Source organism: Haliaeetus albicilla, chromosome 6, assembly GCF_947461875.1.
Source record: "Haliaeetus albicilla chromosome 6, bHalAlb1.1, whole genome shotgun sequence".
In the NCBI taxonomy this organism is placed as follows: Eukaryota; Metazoa; Chordata; class Aves; order Accipitriformes; family Accipitridae; genus Haliaeetus; species Haliaeetus albicilla.
Window position 1 is genome coordinate 29,314,680 of NC_091488.1, and position 24,540 is coordinate 29,339,219.

The following is a 24,540-nucleotide window of genomic DNA, read 5'->3' on the forward strand; positions in this document are numbered from 1 at the left end:
GTGACGTCCCTGTCTTTAACTCAAGCCACAAGCTTTTCCATCCCATTTTCTCCCTCTGTCCTGTGGAGGAGGGGCAATGAGAGAGCAGCTGGGTGGGCATCTGGCAGCCAGCCGAGGTCAACGTACCACAATATGGTGACATTATGAAGAATTAAAAAAAAAGGAAGAGAACAACATAAAATTGCTGATTAAAAATACTGTATTTGGAATATAAAATCTAATAATTAGTAAATGTTTATGGACAGCCATTATAATGTTTAATTTTAAGTAGAATTTAGTTGTAGAAATGTATAAGTTTTCACAGAAGTTTAAGCATGAAAGTGAAAGCCAGATAAAGTACATTCTTTCAACAAAGCCTCAGCTCTTACACTAAAATACTTGGACAGCTAGAACACATTATTTGAAAAAGCATTGTAAAAATGAATCACATAGAACTGTTGAGATGGGGTGTGGGTTTTTTTGTGGGTTTTGTTTTGTTTTAATTTAACTGTTTATAGAGGAATTGTAGCTTAAAATATCTTTTGGACAGTATTTGGAATAGCACAAATAACTTGAGATAAAAGTGGAGGAGTTATCTTTAAGACCTTAATGGTTTTGTCTACCACAACTAAACAGTATTTCCTCAGATTTACAGTATTTCAAAAATACCGTATTACTACCTAAAGCTTTGGATAGTTGTCCCATCTTATTGCTGTAACAATCTGGATAAATGAATAATGAACCTGCCCCTTAATGATTAAACAAAATGTGTTTAGGAATGAAAATGAAGTACTAAGGTAGTTTTATAAAAAAAAGAAATAAAAAATCCATCTGTTTGCAATAGATCACAGTAGTGCCAAGCTTCTAGCTGTGAAATTGTTGTGGTTTAGCCCCAGCCGGCAATTAAGCACCACACAGCCACTCACCCCCACCCCCCACCCCAGGAGAGAATTGGGAAAAAACCCCAAAAAACTCAAGGGTTGAGATAAAGACAGTTAAACGGGACAGCAAAGAAAGGGAAAATAATAATAATAATAATAATAATAGAATATACAAAACAAGTGATGCACAATACAATTGTTCACCACCTGCTGACCGATGCCCAGCCAATACCTGAGCTGTGGTGTCCCCTGGCCAACTCCCCCAGTTTATATACTGGGCGTGACATCACATGGTATGGAATACCCCTTTGGCTCATTTGGGTCAGCTGTCCTGGCTGTGTCCCCTCCCAGCTTCTTGTGCACGCCCAGCCTACTTGCTGGCTGGGCATGAGAAGCTGAAAAATCCTTGAATTAGTATGAACACTACTTAGCAACAACTAAACCATCAGTGTGTTATCAACATTATTCTCATCCTAAATCCAAAACACAGCACTATACCAGCTACTGTGAAGACAATTAACTTTATTCCAGCTGAAACCAGGACAGAAATATCCAACAGGCTGTAACTTAGGTAAGAAAACTGCAGTCCATTATCTCCAATTTTCCCACCACTTGAATTCCCTTTGGAAAATTCTTATGGATAGAACATAAAGCATAAAAGGTCTACTGTGTTATTTGGGCTGACAGATATAGTAAACAGATTTGCAGCTTACTTTCTAATGAAGTAACTCAGTTTGCCTTCAGGAGAAACCCACCTCTAAACGAAGTAAGGCCACTCTTTCTGGCTATGGTGACATAGTAAGTAAAGTTTTACTACAGAGACATCTGTTATTGTGAGCTGTTGGTCTGGGGTAATGGAGTATTGTTTTTCTTTGGGGGTGGTGTGTTTTGTCATATGTTTAGCTGAGAATGTCATGTGTTCAGTGTACATTACACATTGTGCAAAGAACTAGGGTACTGTGAAGAAAGGTAATCTCAGTAGTATATGAACATACATTTGCTTACTCCATGTATTGTAGCTATGAGAACTCATTATTACAAATTATATGACATCCAGAACCTAAATTATAGAAATTATAGAGGAATATAAATTTGAACAAATTAGTTTTATTTCTAGAAAAATTTATTCTGTATTCAAATTATACACTTATACAGGTATGTTTCATCTCCAAGGACTCAGAAACTGATTCAGGTACTTGTTAAACAATAAGCATAACTGGTAGCTTTCACTATCTCCTGTAGCATTTTGAAAAAAACACTTGACAAAAAAAAAGAAAAAAAAAAGCAAGGCTGTTAACACCTTGACCTGCTCAGCAATTGTTTTTCCTCCCTAAAGTCAGGATGCAATATGAGCTATCGGAAGATCACACTCTTCTCCTATTATCCTTTTACTGATGCAAGAAATGTGCCAAATGCTGCATTCCAGAGTTGTCATCCAAAGCGAGACAAGGTCTTTAATACATGACATCTAGCTTCCTGCCTCTTTTCCTATGCTCTCTGAATAGCAGATGGACCTCAATGCCAGAAGTATGTCTAGGGCACTGGATCAAGAAGCACCCCCTTAGAAATTATTCATTGGTTAGCACATGCCCTCCAAAACTGAAGCTGAAGAAGCCTCCTGTGGAGCAGAGGAGAATATTATTTGTAGTTCTAGACCTGAGCATTAATCACAACAAGGTCAGACACACAAGCAAACCCTATACATTTAAATGATTCAAAGCTATCAAACTGAGCTTGTAACGCTATGTTTTTACTATGGTTATCCATGATTTCCCTCATATAGTTTGTCACACTTGCAGGCTTGTTTTATCTTTGACTACAAGTCCCCGCTAGCAGTAATGGGTTTTCCCCATGTGATTGTACAGCATCTCCCACCAAGAATTTCTAATGCTGACTGGGCAGGTGGGTCACCACCTGTAAATTTGGTTTGTATAGCACAACAGGATGTAGGAAATGAGAATAAAAGCAGCAACCATCCTCAGTAAAGGTGATTTGAAAGCTCATAAAGGAATTCCAAGTAAAATGTTTGTTTTAAAAATTCAGGTTTTGGTAGAACAATTTCTTCTCAGTAAATATTGCCTCAATTCAGGTGAAAACAGAAGAACTTCTTTTCCCCAAATGACCATTAAAATAGCAATCACTGACTGAAAACAAGCACAGATGGAATTGTTTGGAATAGCTGCAGCCAACCCTCCTTGCATTTTAACATGTGTGAACAAAGTACATACCTCATGAACTTGTGAACGTTAAAGAAAGGGAGCATCAAAAAAACAATTAATGCGGTTTGGTAACTTGGAAATACAGAATCTCACAAACATCACCATCTATCAATACTGTACATTTTGCTTGAATATCGTGAATAATAAATGCACTAATATGTCACCAGAATTAGTTCTCAGTCTGTAGGAAAAAGTTCATTTCGGGTGCTAAAGGACTGAGTGATTGAAAGGATCAATAACCACAAAAAGCAACCAGAACCAGTCCATTTGAATATTCTGAACATCAGATAAAGTGGATAAATGGTCTTAACATAGTTCTCAAGGTGCAAGAGCCCACACTGTAAAACTGTTAGCATTAATTGATACTTTTACTGGTATTCTCAGCAGAAAGGTCATGCAATGGGAATACTACCAGATCTGAAGCACATCACAGAGGCCTGAAGCTTATACAGATCCTGCCTTTGCTGTGCCCTGACTGAGCTAAAGATTTTATTCTCAGAGGTTGTTAATTTGGAACTTTCTGTGAGCACTAAAACTTAAAAATATTTGCTACTGTCTTCTACCTATAAATCTAAAAATAAAAATTTAGAAGGGAAAAAAAATCATTAAAATTTACTGTTGGCTTCTACTGTTAAAGGAGAGTATAACCAACAGAGAGTGGAAGGAGGATGAGTAATCCTAGCACCTCTTCCATATTTCAACTCCTTACATCCTTTCTTGTTTGCCTAGCTGTCGCATAAAATTAGGAATTTACAGTTTTCAAAGGTATATACCAACAATATATATACAGCACAGTATATACTAACTATCGAATTGTGTGAGCAACATAAACAAAGGGCCAGGTTCTTCTCTGGTGCCCCTGAATGCAACCTGACATGCTCTCATAAATCTGAATCCCACCCAACATCAGATTTCAAGTCACAGAAGCATCAGTCATTTATGACATTAATTTAGGACGAGATTATTTTGTTATTCTAAATATTTCCCCCAAAAAGGGAAGCCTGGTGCCTGCAGGAACTGGATATAGATTTCAGGATCCCTCCTCCTGTCCCTTTGGCAGGCCGCCACCTGCACACACGCGCATGTTCGTGTACCCTCCACGTGGGCAGCAGCTCCCACCCATGGAGCAGCCTCCCTTCATACAACCACCCACCCTTCATCTTCCCTTCCAGTGCTGCCATCCTGGTGAAGGAGAGCCCACCAGACCCAGGGGAGGGGACAGGCACAGTTTGGTCTGGCTGCTGTGCTGAGCACAGGGAGGGAAAAGTATTGGCAAGATGAAGGATGCTCTTCAGTTTGGGATGGAAGATAAGAGGCTGCTAGGAAGTAGGAGAGCCTGGGGACAAAGGCTACCACTGAGCTGAGCGCATATGGCTCAGCCCAGCCCAGGCTTCCCACCGGCAGTGGCAGCAGTACCAGCAAGAAGCCTGACCTGTGCCTGTGCAGCCAGGCGCTTTTTATACAAATATCGCAAAGCTATATTAAGCCTATTTTCCTTCTGGACCTACTGAACAGTACATCAGTCCATGCATTCACAGAAAGTCAAGTCCTCTAGAAGGAGGACGCTATTGCATTTGGCCTTTCCTACGGCTGAAAAAGACGTGTGGCCTGCTGAAAAGGCTGCTCTGCCCTCCTCCCTAGGCAAGGACAGTATCTGAAGCTGGTACCTCCAGAAATGTCTGAGACACAGATTAGACATGAGGAGCATTCAAGAAAAAGCTTCTGAGAGCAGAACACAAACTAGGTAGTAATTCTCATACCCCATTGGTTAGGTTCTCCTGTATAAAATAAATATTGATCTCAAATGTGATAAACAGTATTGTGACATGGATATTGAAAGATAATTTCTTGCAAAAAAGGGAGCAGGTGGTAACTTATACTGCATGGGGTTGTTTATTAGCTTTATTAGTGAATGGTCACACAAATTGTTTATAACTGACCTTCAGAAGCCACCATTAAAAATTTCAGAGGACAATGCTTGAAAAAGTAAGTAATCTTAAAAAGATAATTAAAGTGTTCTATATGTTATCTACTGATTATTATTTTCCAAACTTCGGAGGCATTAAAATGTTAGTTAATCTTAGAATGGTTTTATATGTAAATGAGCATTTTTTAGTCCATTTCTTCTCATCTCTTAAAAATAAATAAGAGTAGAAGTTGATGAATTGAAACCAGCACTTCCCTGGAACAAGCAGTTCCTTCTCCCTCTGTCCATCGCCAATTTATTCACAACTTTCATTTTACTTTTTCTATTTTATTTTATGCTAGATTAGTTCCAGTGCATGATGCAGCCATCAAAAGTTTCTACTACTGCACAGAAATGGAGAAGGAACATGTATTGCTGTTTAAATGGCAGTGACACATTGACAGCACATGGCACTCCAGCTTTACAATCAAATACTAGATCGATTAAAGAGACCAATATCAAGGTACTGTATCTCCAGTGAACTTAATTGATATCATTCCCCCCTCTCACCCCTGCTTCCTAAAAAAATATTACTTTAAGAAACAGTGAGTTAGGATGGAGCCAGAATAAAAACTCTTCAGTACAGGAAGAAGCAATGAGCAACAGCGTGATGGAAGCACTGCTTTAGCTTAAATACCCCCAGCTTCCTTAATCCATATCATGAAGATTTCTTCCTGTAGCCTTCAACAGCCAGAATCATGGAGTAACTTACTACTTTTTGTAGTCAGGCTTAAGCCTATGCTGTCAAGCTGTATACACTGAAAATTAAATTTTCGAGTTACAAGCTTTCTGTTAGTTGGGGGGGGGGGGTTGTTGCTTTTTTTAATTGGGAAGCACATATAATGGTTTCATAATAAAAAGTCTGCAGTTAAATACACATCAGCATCAGTTTTCACAAGGGATATGTGTATGTCTGCAAGTGAAACTGTGTCCTACAGATCGATTACAGCTTCAGTCTGCTTTCTTTTAGGATAATAATCATAACTGCTATAACTACAAGGACAAGAATTGTTCTGTTAAAATAAATGTGCTGTATTATAAATGCCAGTGTCACACTAGCAAGGTCTGCATAAAATACAAAACTGCTGACAAGAAGGGTTAAGCAACCAAAATATATCAATGCTAAGTCTCAACGTAATTGTTTAAATGTCAGCTGAACCTTAGAGGACTACCTTTCCAAATCTTAGAACTAAATATGATTAATAGAAAAAAGTTAAATATCAATCTCTAGACACAGCATAATGTTTTAAAAGGCTGGGTTTAGAGATAATTAACTAAGGATCCATTTGAGAAAGGTTATAAGACTCAAGTAGCACAGTCAACATTTTGAATGTTATTAATGCTAAGATTTTAAGCTATTTAAACATTTAGATCTCATTTAAATACCCTCTCTTATATGTGATTTGCCATATTAACAAGGTCATTTGACAACAATTTTACACAATTGATGTAAATTACATGTCAACAGCAGCTAAAACTACTTCCAACTATGTGATTAAAGCCAAAAATGAATAGAAAGAAAGCCTCCCCAAATACATTAGAAGCCAAAGCTTGATATTCTCAAGGTATCCCTGAACCCTGTAACAGTGTCTCTGAATCCTAAACAGGTATTTGCTAATAGCTGAGTTCAATTTTAACTGAGCGTGTCAACATACCTGCACAGACATGAACACATATGTACATACCCATAAAATAATGTTTAAAGCATTATCAGCTTACAATGTTAGTTATTTGAAAATCACATTTGTGCAATCTGAATTTAGTCCTCATGCTTATGATACTCTCTTTAACAGTATGATCACAAGCATTAAAAGCTAACGACTCCCCTACCTCCTCATTCAATGCACAGCTTGGGTGGAAATCATTTATGAAAAGCTTTTCAATTTTTTATTTCTCTTTATTTTCTATGTGTAGTTGCAGGTATTATTAGTGGCACACTGTTCTAAAACCAGAAATGGAATTCACACATTTCTACTCTGTGATGGCTTCCAAAATACCAATTTATTTTCCCAACCTTTCACCCCTATAAAATGATAGGGATGTATTTGGTATTATATACATTTTAAAGAGGGGTTACTGGATCACAGGGAGTTTAAGGTCTTAAGTATCAATTGATTTTGCATGTCAAGTTTGAGAGGTGGCTAGAAACTGATTTTTCAGCTTTCCTAGCATTAGATAGCACTTTCCATGTTTAAAGTATGGCTTTAATGACTACGATTTTAGCTCTGATTTGTAAACACTTCTGCACAAAACACCAGAGAAAAGAAGAACCTTGTAAGCAAGTGAGAAATATTGGGTTGAAGTGATTTGATAGCATAAAGTAACATTTAAAGTCATAGATAGGAATAAACGCCAATTTCCCAAGGCAAGATCCAGCTGCATTCATAGTGAAACCTTCCTTTTCTTTCCTGCAATCTCTTGCCTCATTTGAAATTCCCTAGTGACAATAAATAATAGGTCCCAGGATGAGTAATGACCTTCTTGCCCTGATTAACCCACAGAACAGTTCCACCCTGAGTACTGGCTGGGATGGGATCCTGAGAAAAAAGCTGGATGTGATCATTGACTTTTATCTGGGTCATCATACCAGGCACAAGACGTAAGTCAAGAATCTGGCCCTCCAAAAGAATTCAGCTGGCTTGCAGCCTTGCCTTTGCCACATCAGACATACACAGATTTCTTGCTCTTCTCATAAACCCTGCAGTCCCTCCCCTTCTCCAGTGTTACCAGTAGAAGATGCAACCTAGACCTGAAAAGACTAGCAAGCATTAGGCAGTTCAGATCACCGGACAAGTTGCGTAAAACAAAGTGGTTTTAAAGTGGTTTTAAACAGATTACATATTGTGTATGTTATGGCCGACACTAAGAAACAGCATTCAGAGGAAAAAAAAAAAAAGCGTGGAAGAGAAACAAATGTAGGGAAGCTTTACCAGTACTTTGGGGAATATCAAGAGAAGTGGTTTAAGTTATCACACTGTTATATTAACAGAACTTAAGAAAGCAAATAGCTGCCCCTCAAAAATGGCCAGAATCATAAAAAACCTGAGGGTCAAGAGAATAAAATGAGGGAAGGGAAGATAAAGACTAGCAGTCTATATCAGAGATTTCACTCTGAAAACTGTAATGTCCCTAGAACCTTACAATCAAACAAAAGTGCCAAAAAATTACGTAGAACAGATACCATACAGTTGGACTTCTCAAAAAGTCAGTAAGACAGACCTTATCAATACATCATGGTAAATATACAGGAAACGTGTGGTCTGGATTAAAACTCTTGACATGGTGCCTGCTGCAGAGTAAATGATGATAAATGATGCTTAAATAAAAATAAAATAAAATTGCAAGTGTAAGCTAGCAGGCATGTTCTTTACAGGGAAAAAATATCCTTCTATGATCTTCTCTTTTTGCAAATCACAGGAAAACAAGTGCAAAGTAGTTGAACCATGAAATTTTCCCTTGATAATCAACAAGAGAAACAGCTTTTTTACTTAAACACACCCTGTATTCCTACAATTGCTTAGTCAGAGCTTCTAATCAGGCAACGAGCTTAGTTCAAACAAACTGTAGAGTCCTCAATTTTTTTTTTTTTTTTTTTTTTTTAATTGGATTGCGGGGAGCTAGTGGAAGAAATGCTCTGAGACAGAATCAGAAAGTTCTTGGGTTTAGGTTCCATTACTTTTCAGAGATATAGGTCAAATCTCTCCGATTCTTTTTGTTCCTTTGGTTGCCTGCCATGCAAGCATAAAGAAGTATCAAGGTAAGACAGAAAGGTTGACATTCACCTGAATACAAAGCCCAGCTGCTTTTCAAGTAAATCATCAAAACAGGATGTGTAATCCCTGTTCTGGTCACCTGCAAAACTATGAACCCAAGGCATTTCATAACACTAAATGCACTAAAATGCACCACTTCATCTGATATAATACCAGAGCAAAAAATGCAGGCTTCTGTCTTAATTCTCTCTGTATATACTGCAGGAAGCAAGAAAACCAAGATTTGAAAATGGGAAAAGTATCCAAGAGGAAAATGAACAGGGAAGAAAGAATGATGATGTATTTGAATACCAGTGTAATATTTTTTAATTATCTTAGAAGCTAGATGTAAGCAAAGCATGAGCCTTTCTGCAATATGATCCAATATTGCACTTACCATTGCTTTCACTTGAGTCTATGAAATTAAAACTATTGCTTTATTTATTAGCAGCAGTGGATCTTTTCCTGCAGAGTGTAGTCTCAGAATAAGAGATGAAAAAAAAAAAAATCACTTAAGGAGTCTTCACTGCTTATCACTACCACTGAGCACCTAATTCATTTAGGTGATATTAGAAATGACATTCTGGCTTTTGCCTAAAAAACCATGCAAATTTCACTGGCTTTGACCAGGCAGTCTTGAATATGCAATGTGATACATCATCAAGGAGTAACTACTATGAACCCAAGCATTTGCACTTTCAAGTAACTGGATTCTCTTGCTCCTTCTGTGTAGTAAGATGTTTCCAAAAGTCACATCGTGCTGATTTATGCCTAAATACAAAAAATTCCCAAGTGGTTGGTGCTTGTCCAAGAGAATATGCAGACTAGAAAACTATACCCAGTATTGCTGAACCAGAGATTTTCAAGACATTCAGTTAATTTTCATTCCTTGACTCAGCAAAGGAACTACAATGGAAAGATGGGCCCTACCTATAGCCACTTAGGTATCTCCATATATCTTCCAAATCTTACCTCCCTCTCTCTGCTAGGAGGCAGAATGATGCCTGAAATGCCAAAGGACCAGTTGGTATCTATGATCTTTTTCCTTCTTCCCCAAATCTGAGTAACTCTTTTCCTTTAGGGATACAGCCTTAGTTTTGTTCAACATGTAGGAGAGTGAATTAAGAGGGAGGAAAATACCCGTGAGTACTACTGAAAGCTAGAAAAGAGAGTGAGAAATTCTGACTCTCGCCATTCTACCACAGGTTCGCTGTCTCTGGGCACTTTGCCAATGTGCAGGACTACACTTATATGTGACATAGCCTTGTGTTTCAAACAGATTAGTAGCCAGAATCGAAGCATCTGGTGTTGGCTGTGCAGAACCACTCTTCATAATTAGTTTAATATTTTATACCAGCACATATTTCATGTGTCTTAGCCTACTAATCCACCATTATACTCTGTGATGTTACTGATCTGTGTTCCTCATTCATCCATTCACTGTGACTGAAGGACATCAGTTTTATTGGTTAGTGTCCAGAGCCTTTGCCTGATGGAGATGGAGGAATGTAGACTGACCACGTGACATAATAAATCCATAGGGGTTAGTGATGATGTATATCATTTTCATGCTTGTGAGAGCACTGACACTGTGGTATTACTCATTGATAATGATCCATCTTTCCAGCATCTGAAACTCATTTCTGTGGAATATTTCTCTACATCAGCTTTTCCAGCTAACTAGAACAACTGATTTCCTTTTTTCTGGTTTTCTCCTTTTATTTTCAAACTTGCAAACATTTTGGAGACTGCTGAACAGATCTGTCCTTGGCCAGCAGCTTCAGCATATTGACCAATATTCCTTTGGTTTCATGTCTGCCTGCATCACAGCTTTCATTTTATACTTGATATGCTATGAGTCTCCCTCTGCATATGAGACCATGTGGGGTTTGATGATAGCACTTTACCAATTACTGCTCACAGCTGCAGATCTTTCCCAATGGCATTTTCTTGATGCATAGCATTTTATGCTCTTTTTCAGGGCATGCCTTACACTGATTACATTGCAAACATGTTATTGGAAGAACTAACTGGCATGACATCCCAATTTTGGCTAACATTTCTGCAGACCTTTGCCAGTTGCGTGACTTTATTTATAGCAATAGGGATAGAAGTCCTAAAGGTCAAGAATAGGTATGAGAAAGACAGGAATGATCTGTGAGCAATACCTATCTGATTAACTGGAATTGCCAGTACTACCATTACAATGAAACATTATTGAAAGGAGCAGAAGAGCCTCAGCTTTTCAGAATTTACCAGCCTGCTATTTTTACACCGGTCTGCAAGGATTCTCCAAAGCCACTAGATGAAGTGTATGGGGGAATGTCAGGAGCTGGCCTTGACCGATTTCTGCTGAAGAATTCAAAGTATTTAAGGATCTTGAGGGCAGATCTTCAGAGCTTGTGAAGCTTTGCTGCAGTTCTTTGCCTCACAACTGGATTGCACAGATATTTTGGCTCCCTGCTTCTGAGCAGATTTATGTTAGCTGTTTCCAGCCATTGCTTTAGAGTATAGCTGGAGGTTTAACACACGGGATATAACATATGTTGTCCCTGGCTTACCAGCTTACCTGTGAACAAGGAAGGCAAAGCTATAACATGGTATCTGTTTTTTCTCCTTCCAATAATCAGATGTCTTTATACATTTACATCTGCAAAGCCCATGTTTTCTCTCACCAGAGCAACATTAATTCTGTCTATGTCTCAAAGCAGGTTGTAGAGGCATGTATAGAAGAGCTCTCTGAATATGCGTGGTGAAAGAGCACAGATGAAACACATATGAATGGTCTGAATTTTCGTAATGAATCAGTAAGAGTGCAGGTTGTGATGTAATGCATAAATTCACAAAGAAGAAAGCCATTGTTAGAGAAAATATGGATATGCAGAAATAAAATTGACAAGAAGTTTTATTCTGTCAGAGAAGACCACTAACGGATTATGTTATGGGACAAAATGCTTCCCTAATGCAGTTAATGTGGCATTATCCCAGATGTATCTAAATTGCTTTCATTATTCTACACCACCCAGCCTGAATGCTCCTATTTTGCTGTGTTGTTCTTGTCTGTTTGGGTTGGCTTTAACTGGCAGTCTGAGAGACCAAAAAATAAAAATAAAATTTTCAAACACATGTAGATGTTATATAAGCAGATGCCTCAGTCTTCTCTTGCTAACAAATGAGAATATTTTTATATCAGCTGGATTTGAAGAATCATTTAGATAGTTATTTGCAGTCCATTCAAGGTAGCTGGTGGTTCTTATTGTTCAGTATCTGAGTATTTCTAAGTCTAAGATGTGTATTTTATAGTATCAAGGGAAGTAATGAACTTCTATGAATCCCCCTTTAAGTACATTATACAAGTTCAAGTACATATAACCTATAGTGGAATAAAAATTTTCTGTCCCATTTTGTTTCAACTCTGCTGCTTCCCTTTTCATTTTCATAGTAATTTTGTTTCAGCTGAAGCTATTGTGTTCAAATCTACTGCAGGAGGTGGTACAAAGGCTCTAAGAGACATAGGGTAGAAAGAATAAGTTATAGCTCAGGAAACAAGTAGCAGCATCAGCACTTCAGCCTCTTGATACTGAATGGCTGAGGAGTCTGTTGAAATGGCATATTGCAAACCCTATCTTCTTGCAAGCACTTTTAACCTTTAATAATAAAGCTGCTCTGGGTCTGGAGCAATGGAAGGACACACTAAAAATCCAATAGTTTCAGATAGAATGTAAAATTTGGTCTTTACAAATGTTCATAGCCAATATTTTGCAAAAGCGTGTGACTCCAGATCGCTCACTCTTACCTTTTCATAGTCCAGCTCCAGAGAGGCACAGAATACTTCTGTAAGCAAGCCACCAGCTGAAAGGGGAGTTACTGGTGGTAGAAGTTCTTCTCCTTTTCCCTGTCTGCCCAGCTGCTTCACATGCAGTTCTGGGAGCTGGAAAGCAAGACTGAAAATGGCTCAATGTCCATGTTGGTGAAACAAAGACACTCTTCTAGTACTTCTTCGTAGAGACAAACTGGAAAAGAGGCAGCAAGAGACATAGCAGTAGACTACTGCTAAGCTGCTGATTCCTACTAGTTTTTAAACAACAACAACAAAAGCCAACAACAAACAACCACCGCATGCCTGACAATATATAGCACCGGCTCAGTCAATTACTTATCAGTGTCAAACTTGGGCCAGTTTCCCACCTGTTACATAGAGTTTCTTCACCTGTGTTACAGAGGAAATCTTGATTGAGTTGAAAAAGGAAAAAACAGAATCACTAATGTGCATTTATTTAGAGATAGAAACAAATATTGACCAATTCCAGTACACTAGCATATTCTAAATGTTTCCAATCTTGGTGTGAACATCAAATTTCAAGTGAACTCTAAATAAGAAATAAGGAATTTTAAGAAAAAAGTAGAATGCTGTGACAGAGGAGTAAGAAATAGATCCAGTAGTGCTGCAGATAAGGCAAACAGAAAAGAGTGAAAGATGCAAGAAAGGGCAAAAGGTAATTTATGAAGGACCATAATAATAATCCTATTAACCAGGTCAGATTAGTTTTTTTGGTTGCAGCACTTTGCCACCCATGGTTAATAGACGAGATCTGATCCACCACAAGTAAAAACATAAATCCTTTCTTTGGATACTTCTAATGCAAAGTTTCAGGTATCTTGTTCTTTACCTGCAAGATTGTAGCCTCAGTTCAATTATTTATTTATTCATCTTTGTGTGCTCATTAAAGTGAAACACAGGTAAATGGACGTAATGGCAACCCAGAATGACAGCTGAAGAGTGAGGAAGGGTAATATGCCCTTTTACCCTTTATGTCTCAAACCCTTATATAAGCATTTATAGATGATACAGTGGTTAGTTGTCTCCCCAGATAATAAATAAACCATCATATAGTTCCTTATCATCCCATGCAGAGGATTTTGCTCATTTTGAAATCTTCTTTAGCTGCAGAATCATTGGCTATCCCTTTCTCCTTCAGATAGTAATATTTAGCAATTCAACCCCATGGTTTCCTTTATCTCTTTGGTCTTTATCTCACAGCACATCAGCTATAATTTGTGACAAAGCAAGTATTTCTCCAAGGTTTTTCACAGTTCTCTACCCTTTAAACAAACTCCAATTCCCTAATGCTGCCAAAAGGTCTTCTCCCAGTTTGGAAAAAAAAGGAGCATAAGAGCCATAACATCAGCAGAAAAGAATAATAAAAAGCTTATAACAATCATACAACAGACCTGCAGGAAAAGAAACACTAGAAAAAAAAAGCCAGCGAGCACTACTTAAATTAGATGAAGGCTAGCAAGAGGTCTCCTGTTCTAACTCTTTATCCCCATATCTCAATGCCTTATGTCATATTGCTGACATGGTTACATTCCCTGCCCAATAAAAAGGGAGAAAATGAAAGAGAGACTGATATTGTTAGTGGTGAGTGTCTTCCCACTCTAATTGAAGAAATTGCACTGGAACAATTTAAAATATTAATTCTTCTGTTAAAATTTGAAATAGCTGTGAGGTATTTAGCAAGTGGCAGTAGCAATGCTGGACAGAGAGGTTTTTTAAAGCATCTGCCAGAAATGGAAGAAATAAAATGTTAGCACTTAAACTATCTCCTTGAATCTCAATTGCCCTGTCATTAGTGTTTTGTGGCCCCAAAGCCATTTTGCACTTTATGATTTTTTTATTTTATTTTTTTTAAACTCAGTTATTTAGTAATGGCTATTGGCCCATAAATTGCCAGAATCTTAAACCAAATAAAAGGATTCTGAAGATGCCATTAAAATAATGTATTTAGCATTTAAGGCCTATAAAGAAAGATTTCTTTGTTCCTTTCTCTTTTAGAAAATATTCTGATCTGTGCAATTAATTTCAATTGTAAACCTATGTGCAACCAATGTATAATCTCTGTAGTAACAGGGATTTGTACCATGAAGCACAACTCTATCTGAAAGGGTTTATTCTTCCCAACCTATGAGCAGGTCATAGTAAAGCTCTGTTTTTTATGTCACTGGGTAATAATTTAAACTTGTAAATAGTGTCACCTTCACTGTGGACCTTATAAGAAGAATTCAGAAAACAAATCTTTTTTATTTTTGGATTCTTATACCCCTTTAACTAGAAAATCCCCGAACTCTTATTACTGCGGAAAGTAAATACCTTTGAAAATCATTCACAGATTTGGAGGACAAAAAGCTTGTAACTGAAAAAAGTTACTCAAACCTACCTACCAAAATGAAATTATTAAAATGTCCCAATCCTGAAAGCTGGCAAGCATATGCTTAATGAGAGATTTGCATTAGCTTGCTGGTCTGAATTTGACCCACAGACTAATTTGATCATCCTCCACTTTTTGTTACAGGAAATTTATTAGTGTAGGATGAAGGGGTGTTAAATATTGATATTTATTCCTGTGGAGGTCTGGGATCCATTTTAAAAGACCCTGGCCACTGACACTATCAGTGGATTAATTGCTTCTACTGAGCCTATTCTTGAACAATTATGTAGAATTGCCTCTCTGAAGTCTGTAATGAAGGTAGTGCTGAAACCCCACCACTGCAAAAAGCATTTCACCAGTTTCACCCCAAATGATAGAGTATTTTTAACCGAAGGAGGAGGTTTTTAAGACTAACTTTTAAATTTAGAAAATTTTATATTTAATCTATAAAGAAATATGTTGAAACTAAACAACCCAGCAATTCAAAGCTTACCAGGAGTGTTACCTGATATATTTCAGGTGTTGCATACACACGCATGCATGTATATATTATGAATTATATAAGATACTATGTATAGTTATGAATATTCTGTATATTTATTGGAAGCAACACGATATTTCTTCTACAGTTACAAAAAAATCTTAATACTTATGAAGTGAACCATCTTATAATTACCTATCAAAACTCATGGAGATTATTTCTAGTAAGAGGATACCTACACTGAACATAGTCCAACAATATATACTCTTTCTAATGTGATAGTTCACTCCATTACTATGACAGAACTAGATGAATCATAGGTCTATAATTATGCTGTTGAAGAAAACCACAAATGGGTAGATCATTGTATTGGGTCTGGCTGAGATGGAGTTAATACTCCCCATAGCAGCCCTCATAGCACTGTGCTCTGCATCAGTAGCTAGAAAGGTGTTGATAGCACACCAGTGTTTTGGCTACAGCTGAGCAGTGCTGGCACAGCATCAAGGCTGTCTCTCCAACATTTTTGCCCCCCCCCAATGGCAGGCTGGGGCAGGGCAAGATCTTGGGAGGGGACATAACCAGGACAGCTGACCTAAACCAACCAAACAGATATTCCATACCATATGACGTCAGCTCAGATATAAAAGCTAAGTAAAGGGAGACGGAAGGGGGGGCATTTTGTCTTCCGGAGCAACCACTACGCGTACTGAAGCCCTGCTTCCTGAGAAGTGGCTAGACATCGCCTGCTGATGGGAAGTAGAGAATAACATCATTTGTTTTTTCTTTGCTTTCGCGCGCGCAACCTTTGCTATCGCTTTATTAAACTGTCCTTATCTTGACCCACGAGCCTTTTGTTATATTTTCTCCCCCCCCCGTCCAGCTGAGGAGGGGGAGTGATAGAGCGGCTTTGGTGGGCACCTGGCATCCAACCAGGGTCAACCCACTACAGTCATATACACCTCAAAGCCTCCATCTTTTAAAACAGAAAAAAAAAAAAGACCAGAAGAAAAAAAAAAAGAAAATTCCAGATATAGTAAGATCAGAGTATGTTAGATACAGAATAATCTTATTATGCAAATATTCACAGCTGAAAGTAATTGAACAAAGACAAGTATTCACCATTACTCCATCTTGGACTCCAGAATCACTATAATGCTAGGCACTGTGCTAATAAAATAAAATAAAAATATTTTAAAAATACACCCAAGCAAATCCTTTAGAAATGTTTTTAATTTAAAAAAAGGAAGTATAAACAAGCACCAAGGAAAGTAAAGGCAACAAAATTTGATATCCATAGTTACAGCTGGATAGAAGATTGTAAAAAATAGAATGAACAAAGGCAGCTTCTAAACCAGAAATTATAAAACTGCAGCCTTGATTCATAAATATCTAGTTTGTGCAATCATATAGTTTAGCAATTTAGTTTAGTTTAGGTTTGGTACTCATTTATGAAAACTCCTGAATCAGGGCCTCTCTAAGGATAATATATACGAATAGAAAGAAACGCTGATTAGCCAAACAGGTATTCCTGAGAAGAAGTGAAAAACAAGTACTGAAATAACACAGTAAGAAGATTGTAGAAGAAATAATGGAGAATTTAAAAAATATGCTAAGGACAAGTTCAGCAAAAAATCCTTATGCTGTGCTTAGAATTATCCACCAACAAAATGCTTGGCTGAATTGCTCCCCTGAAGCTGAAAAATGACTTTGCATTTAAGAAAAATAAAAGTTTAAAATAAGAGAAAATTCAATAGCGGATAGTACAGGAACAATAATAAATTTAAAATAAGACTGTCTCTTATGTTAAGAAACCTCTACAGAGCTGTGGTGGAATAAAGAAGCTTTAGTTCTAATGAGGATAAAGCTTTTTAAGAAAAACTGATGGCTGAGAAAATGCAGGAAATATGTTTCCCTCCTGAACTCCCCCTAAAACCGAAGCAAACAAAATAAATCCCGATAAAGTGTAATATTTAATAAGGGATGTTTACACACCAGAAAAGAGAACATAGCTCATATCTCACATATGACAGCTTCTCCAGCACACATTTGTGCATTTCCTGTTCATCCTCTAAATGCAGCAGCTTGGCTGGGAACAATAGCACCCGGAAACTTTGCTGGTTATAGAAAAACTTGGCAAAAATATAAGTGGCTTCAAAGACAGCAGATGACAAATAAATTCCTCAAGCAAGTGAAAAACAGGCACCAGGATTATCCAGTTAAAGTTTTGGGACATCTTTATGGTTGTCATGGTTTAACCCTGGTAGGCTGTTCAGCCCCACCCAGATGATATATTTCTAATATATTAGACTGGGAGTCAAAAGATTCATGTTCTGCCTGTTTCGACGTCACTTAAGATGCATTCATGTTTTTTGCATGCTGTCCTTAGTCAGCAGCTAAGCCCCACACAGCTCCTCACTCACTGCCCCCCAGTGGGATGGACGAGAGAATCGGAAGGGTAAAAGTGAGAAGGTTTATGTGTTGAGTTTAATAGGGAAAACAAAAGCTGCGCAGACAAGCAAAGCAAAATAAGGAATTCATCCACTGCTTCCCATCGGCAGACAGGGGTTCAGCCATCTCCAGGACAGCAGGGCTCCACCAAGGATAACAGTGTGTGACAGATGCACTCGATCCCCCTTAACCAAACCAGCAGCAGTTTGCTACAGACTCCAAAGGAGGTAAAGGCCTGAGCTGTAGCTGGGCCAAGAACTCCTCTAGGAAACCCACAAAGGAGCAGAGCAACATAGTGAAAGTTGTGGGTATAAGGAGTCTTGTGCATGCTTCTCCCATTGTATGCAACTTGACTACGAGCCAACCACTTTACCCCATAAATATGACAGCCTAAGTGAGCCTTCTTTGAGCTCTCCCTGCCAGGCAGTGTGGCTGCATGGTGGTGATCTCCAGCAACAAGATCTTTTATCAGCAACAGATCATTGGATGAGCCCAATTTGAGTTCTCCCTGGACGGCAACTGGACTGCATGGCAGGCAACTCTCCCCGTGAGCAGGGACTCCTCTCAAAGTTAAGAGGTATTAGTCATTTAGCTTAAATAAATAAGTTTTAAATAGAATGAACCACTTAAAATTATAATGTTGTGTGATTTGGTATGCTGTTTGCTTAGCTTTACGTACTTAGCATGAGTAGCTAGATTTGCTGAAGCCTTAGGCCGCAAGCTGTAAACTTTCACTGAGATATACTGAACATGTACCTACTTAGTCAAAACAGGGGCCTCCAGAGCCAGCATAGATCAGAAGATAAGGAGTCTTCAAGGCTATAATCATCAACAGCACCTGCAACTCAACAAGATAACAAACAGCCTGTGTAGAGGCAGTGAAGGAATCCAATAAGGAGTCAGAAGGTGTCAGGCCAGAATCGCTACTGCACCAAAGAGTATGTGGAAGACGTGTGAAGAGAGTGTGAAGAATGTGTGAGGGGCGGGTGATTAGTCTGGAAGGGTGTAATTGCCCAGGGATTTCTTTGTTTGGGTCCTTTTTCCTTCCTCTGCTTCTCCTCTCCACCCCCTGCCACTCCCTGCCCTGGCCTCTCTCCTGGGGCACCCAGCTTGAGCTGATCCTGCTGCTGTACCACTCTATTAAATTATTTATTTTTATGAGACTTGGTGCCTGAGAGTCTGTTTTAGGAAACTGAGGGCTAAACCTTCGAAGAAACTAACACCAGATGCCTGGACAGATTGGTAAGTGACTAATAGCATGCTAAACTTTGAAATCCTAACTAAGTGATATAAAGGATTGATTGTGTACATGCAATTCCCTTAGCCATAAACCATTGACCAAGTCTGGGACTAAGATTGGATCCAGCTGCACCTAGACTCCTCTCTGAGAAGGAGTTTAGAAAGCAAGGGGGTCCTTTCTGAACCTTGTGACTCAATGGGAGGGTCTCCTTACCCTTTGAATCTCTTAGATATAAACCATTGATCAGGTCTGAGACTAAGATTGGACCTAGCTGCCCTTAAACTCCATCAGGAGTTTAGAAAGCAAAGGGGACCATTCTGAACCTCATGACTCAACGGGAGGGTCTCCCTTACCTTTTTGCATCTCCAATCTCTGCAAATCACAGAAAATCAATTCTAACTCAATTTTCCTTTGTATGTTCCTCCCATGTAGTAAGTAATAGACTGCACCTTGCCATTGAACTCTGTTAAGTCTCACTTTTACAGATTCTTTAATGATCCTAAATCACTCATCCATGACATGACGACTTGGGAAGACAAATGCATTAACACCAAATGTCCCCCCTTCCTCCCTCTTCCCCCAGCTTGTTATTGCTGAGCATGATGCTATATGGTCTGGGACATCCCTTTGGTTAGTTGAGGTCAGCTGTCCTGGCTGTGTCCCCTCCCAACTTCTTGTGCACCCCAGCCCACTCGCTGGTGGTGTGGGGTGAGAAGCAGAAAAGGCCTTGGCTCTGTGTAAGCACTGCTCAGCAGTAACGAAAGCATCCCTGTGTTAGCAACACTGGTTTTAGCACAAATACAGAACAAAGCACCATACCAGCTACTATGAAGAAACATAACTCTATCCTGGCCAAACCCAATGCAACGGTACATTGCAAAGTGAAGTGTTACTTCAAATTCCTTTTCTTTAGATTCTCTGTTATGTCATAAGACAACTTGGAAAAAAAAAAGTTCTGAAATATTTGATAGGTGACAGGCTATAAATGACAAATCACTGGTCAGTCAGGAGGATCTAAATGCTATTTCCAGAATTATAGAAATACATTGTTCAAAATAATTTATTTGGGCCACTCCTGTTAAAAACATTCTTCTGACTAAGAATCAGAACAAGTGATGCACAAACCTGCATACCTAAGTTGGGCAGGTGGGCTGAATATTCAGCTAGAGAAGTGACCATCTGAAAGTGCACTAACAGGAGTAATAAATACATGATGACTACACAAAAAGCCACATGTATGGATGATGAATAATATTAATATAGCATAAGATATAGAAATATGTAACAGAACAAGATGACTAGTCATTGATAAAACTAATTCATATTTTGCAGGCTATTGTTACCTGAATTTTAGGTGTGTGGCTAAAAGAAACCAACAAATATGAAAATAGATAATGCAAATGGCTACAGCAGAATAAATTATTAATATGTCTTTGCCAAATAGGTCTCCCCAGAAGATTGGTCTTCTCTCATTCCCCTCCTCAGAAAGACAACTTCTGGTAAGAGTTTACAGATTTTAACAAGGAGCAAAATAGAAACTTTGAAAATCAGTACAATTTCAAAGTGATAGAGAGCCTTTCTGAAGTTTTCCTTTTTAATTTTCCTATTATGTGTTACAGAGGACACATTTTTCCTCTGTTAAACTTTGTGGAATACTGATTAAAAAATTGCAGCAGAGAGATTGTGCAAAGAGCACTGCACTTGTTTCTCTACACCTAGCCTTTAAGGTTGCCTTTTTACTTGGCTGAAGAACCACTCCTGAAAAATGATCATACCAACACCAGCATCAGTTTTCAGCATAAGCTGTGTGGGCAGCTGCTGAGACCCACCCAGACTGGGAAGGGTGGCAAAAAATCACAATTTTAAGACCACCTGGGTCTGATGTTGACTAATGCCAAGTGCCCAGCTCAGCAGTGGCCACAGGATAGATCCCCAGCACTCTCCAGCAGGTCAGGGACGACAGAGGGGATAAAACCTTGGGCTCAGTAAACACCTGGCTCTAGCTCAGTCTGGCAAAGAGCAGGGGCAAGGACATTGGGACTAGGTGCAAAGCAGGTGGCTTTGGACACTACCTTGAAAAGTGGTGCATGGGGAAGCTAACTTGTATACATAGCAAAATGATTTCTCCATACTTCTCCAAGTATTTCATCTTGGTCATTGGGGCAATAAAGACAGTTTAGCCTAAGCCACTGAGAACTCTGAAGACAGTCTTCACAAAGAAACAACACCTGCATGGAGCCCCTTGAAATCCATACATGCATGGCATCCACTTTTTGTACATTAAAAAAATCCAGTGTTACTGCCTAAATCTTTTCACATCATGACGGTTTATGTATCCAGATAGGAGTTGTGTATCTATATTTGAGTTTGAACCTAAGCCATTTCATATGACAAAAAAGTCTGTTGTAAACTAGGGCAAGTAAAAATTGTGCAATACATGAGCAAAGATTATTCTCTGAATAAGTTAATATTATTAATTAATATTAATATATATCCTGATCATATATTTTTGTTGTAAGAAATAGATGTACAACCATCTACCAAACAATTGGATGATTATGTATATATAATGTGAAATTTAAAAAGGAATATATTTTAAAAAAGGAAAATGGGAAACAAAAATAGTGAGCAGGTTATGCTGCCAACAAGTCTTACGTCTGTGTGATTAGAAGGTCAATACGCCTGTAGCAGAAAAAAAGTATATATTGTTGGAAATTATAGAAGATGTGTTGTCATGTCAGTCCCCTTCATGCAGTGAAAGGTCACTGATCCCACTGTGGAAGAAAGCTGACAATTTCTATATAAGACTGACTGACAGCACATATGCTGTTGGACATCATGTCTGGTGTCAAAAGACCTGTGGAAAACCAAACAGCTTTAGCACTGTGATTTTAGAGCCAAGAGCAAAGTAAAGTCATGTCCAACTTTCATGAGAAATGGCATCTAAAACATTTCATTACATATTAATAACCCTTAATAACCCATGTTATTAACTGTGTTAATAACCCTTTCTGAGACAATGGACAGAGTTGGTTTCTGGTACACAGTTTAATCCTGCAGCTTTCAGTGTAACTATGGACAGGCAAGACGAAAATCTGGGGCTGTTAGGGTGGTTTACATAGGACAACTGGAAGAGAAAACAATAAATGTGAGCAACACGTAGTGCCATGAAGAGCTTTTCCGTGTTCTTCTTTACCTCACCTTTTGGGGTGAGGGTGGAGGGATTTGATTTTATCTGTAAATCTCATTTTGAGATTTGTAAATGATGTAAATCTCTCATTGAGAGTTTGGTCTCTCAAGCACAAAGGTCCTGATTCTGTTTTGATGTACAATAAGCTACATGACAAGCAACTCCACTGGTGTAAAATAGGTATAAGGACAATCAGATCCTTACCCTCCAGCTGTCCATGGCACTTGCATAAAATATGGTTCATAATTCTCTTTTTACCTGTGGAGCAGTCTCACAAGCACAGTACCTTGTTACTGTCCTTGAGAAATGTTGCAGGGCTCCATCAGGCTTATTCAAACAATGCATAAGAGTCCTTAAGCAGGCCTCAATTACTGTTCAAGTGGAAGAATAGGTAATTGGACAACACTCATCAGTTTTGCAATAAATGATATTAGGTGCCAGATCTGAAAAGCAAACTGTTGGGTTGTAAAACAGAAGGAAGATTAATGAAAGACACTCACAAAATTTCCAGTACTTCTTGGTATTCACTAGGTTAGATATAGCAAAACAAAAACTTTTCACTGTATTTCAGGTAGAAGCAAAAGAGGAGGTGCATGTACATTTTGCATTGTAAGTTGTCTAGACTGCTTTTGAACTAGAAAAGGAACCATGGTTAGAGGTTTTGCAAATTATTACTGTATCCAAAATGTTTCATGCCTATGTAACTTTTATTAAGCTGTGACTCAGAAGCAGCATTAATATGAAGTTTTATGAGTGCAGATGGGAAACTGAAAACATTATTCACTAATTTTATTCTACTTTAAATTAATCTCTAAATATGGGCATTGATACAAACATACATGAATGGAGTCATGCATGTATATTTTCATAAATGTACTTTTGGTAGTAACTTCTTCATAAGTATTATTAAAAATTTTCAAAGCTATTTGGACGTTTGATTGTCAAAAGAAGCAATAACAAATAAGGATTTCTAAACTGTTTATAAAAAGAAGAGACAAAGTTGTAAGAGAAATCTAGTCTACATTTCCATAATTTAATCCATGGTTAGTAAAATAAAAGGAATATATTGCATGATTATTGTTTCTTGTAAATATACTAAAACTGAAAACCTCATCAGATCCCCCAAAATCTGGAATATAGTACATGAAATAACCTGAAGTTCACATCTTGAAATACAGACTAAAATATTTCAGAGTAATAGCTCAGCCAAGGTTAATGCAAAATAGTGGTGATCTGCAGAAAGTCACAGCTAATTTTTGTGAATATAAGACTCTGAATAAAGGCAAGAAGAATGTTGGTTCAATCAATGAACAATTTCACTGGCCCCATAATCAGGTGTATTTTTACCTGCACTGTTTGTTCAAAAAGAATGCAGCTGCTGATGGAACTAAATTATTTTTTAATGAATTCATGGTCATAATGTAGTCATGTTTCCAAGACTATATACTGTACATACATATAAAATATAGTCAAACTTTATATATATATAAAAATGGTTGATATATATGGTTGATGTATTTTTATATTAAAATAATAACAACACTGATAGCTAAGGAAAATATAAAAGCTACATGTAATTTAAGCACATACATTTTACAATAATCAAATTATGAGCACAAACATATAAGGTCAAATGTTCTGGAAAAAAAACCTGGAAAAAAAGTGTGAATTTAGAGGATTTTAGTTTCAAAGTAGTGCAGACCCCTTTTTCCCTGTTGCTGAAGTTGTTACACTTTGTGTGGTATAGTGAAGTATTCATTGCCTACACTAAGGATTGGATATGACCTTGGAGTCTAATGATCTGAACACTTAACTAGCATGAGGGAAAGTGGGGTTCCAGTTCCTGCACTAATGAATGTTTATGTTCTATATTCAACAATAATTGTACAAACCCCATAAATATTCATTGGCATTTAGACTCTCTCCCCTTGCAGATGAGCGTTGTCATCCTCAGGTGAAAGTCTTGTTTGATTTTCTTGTCAGTGTGTGATTTGACCTCACAGTTTCTCTAGTGCCTAAGTTGAAAATGTTGCTGCTTTGGCCACTCTTCAGTTTCCTACTCATTTAAATTGGGCTTTGTCAAAAGAGAAAATGAACACAGATTTACATGTACGTTTTTCCTTAATACGTCTTTAGCTATTCCATCCCAGAAGGATATTGTACTTCCAATATCCT